Below are 1469 nucleotides of genomic sequence, written 5' to 3'. Positions count from 1 at the left end.
ACAATGTGCTACACATACAAAACAACCAAAACATAGTACACACCAAATAATACACACTAATATATATATACTCTAAACATAAAATATATAGATACATGAGTGCATGAAGAGTGCAATCAAATTTATTTAAATGTGGAGCACAGTGCAAAGGATACTGGGATAAATAGTATAGTTTTATATTACAATATGAACATTATGAACATTATGAACAGTTCTGAAATAGGAAATGAGAATGATGAAAATAACAAATAATAAGTGAGATGTGACAATGGAATGAGGTAATAGTAAATAATAAATAATAAAAATAAGTGAGATATGACAATGGGAAGATGAGTAATAGTAAATAATAAAATAATAATAATAAGTGAGATGTGACAATGGGAATGATGAGTAAATAATAAATAATAAATATAAGTGAGATGTGACAATGGGAATGATGAGTAAATAGTAAAATAAATAATAAATATATAAGTGAGATGTGACAAGGGAATGATGAGTAAATAGTAAATAATATAATAAAATAATAAGTGAGAGTGTGACAATGGGAATGAGAGTAAATAGTAAATAATAAATAATAAATAATAAGTGAGATGTGACCTGGAATGATGAAAATAGTAATAAAAATAAGTGATAAGTGAGATATGAGAATGATGAATAAATAACAAATAATAAGTGAGATGTGACAATGGGAATGAGAGTAAAGTAATATAAGAGCAGGTCTAGACCACACTCCAGAATTTACAAGGACCCAACAGGTCTAGTAGTTCTCGTATGTGTCCTCATACCTGGCAAATAAAGCTGGTTCTGATTCTGATTTACAGCGTCTGGGGACCAGCTCCAGATCTGAGCTGGAGAACCTAGTACATGTTTTGTACATGGGGGGGGGGAAGCCGGAGCACCCGGAGTAAACCCACGTAAACATGGGGAGAACATACGAAGCTAAAGTCTCTGAAGATGGTCAGTGACCCTTCATTCACCCTGTGTACGTTAAAGACCACTGGCTCCTTCCTCCATATGGTGTGGGAGTGCATTGCTAGGTAACAACAGCTGTTGTCTAATTGGAGGCACTTTAAAAGGTCAGCAGCAGCTGGGTCAAAGTTGAGCAGTGTGTGACGCCAGGGGTGGGTTAGGGTTAGGGTTAGGGGTTATCCTATCACTAGGATAGGATGTTATCACTAGGATAGGATATTATCACTAGGATAGGATATTATCACTAGGATAGGTAGTTCTCAATAGGATAGGTATTATCACTAGGATAGGATGTTATAACATAGGATAGGATATTATCACTAGGTAGATGATAATAGATGGATATTATCAATAGGATAGGTGTTATCAATAGGATAGGATTTATCAATAGGATAGGATATTATCAATAGGATATATCATAGGATAGGATATTACAATAGGAGGTTAACTAGGATAGGATGTTTATCACTAGGATAGGATGTTATCAATAGATATTATCA

The sequence above is a fragment of the Etheostoma spectabile genome, chromosome 8 (assembly GCF_008692095.1).
Source record: "Etheostoma spectabile isolate EspeVRDwgs_2016 chromosome 8, UIUC_Espe_1.0, whole genome shotgun sequence".
Taxonomy (NCBI): domain Eukaryota; kingdom Metazoa; phylum Chordata; class Actinopteri; order Perciformes; family Percidae; genus Etheostoma; species Etheostoma spectabile.
This window is presented reverse-complemented; position numbering follows the sequence as displayed.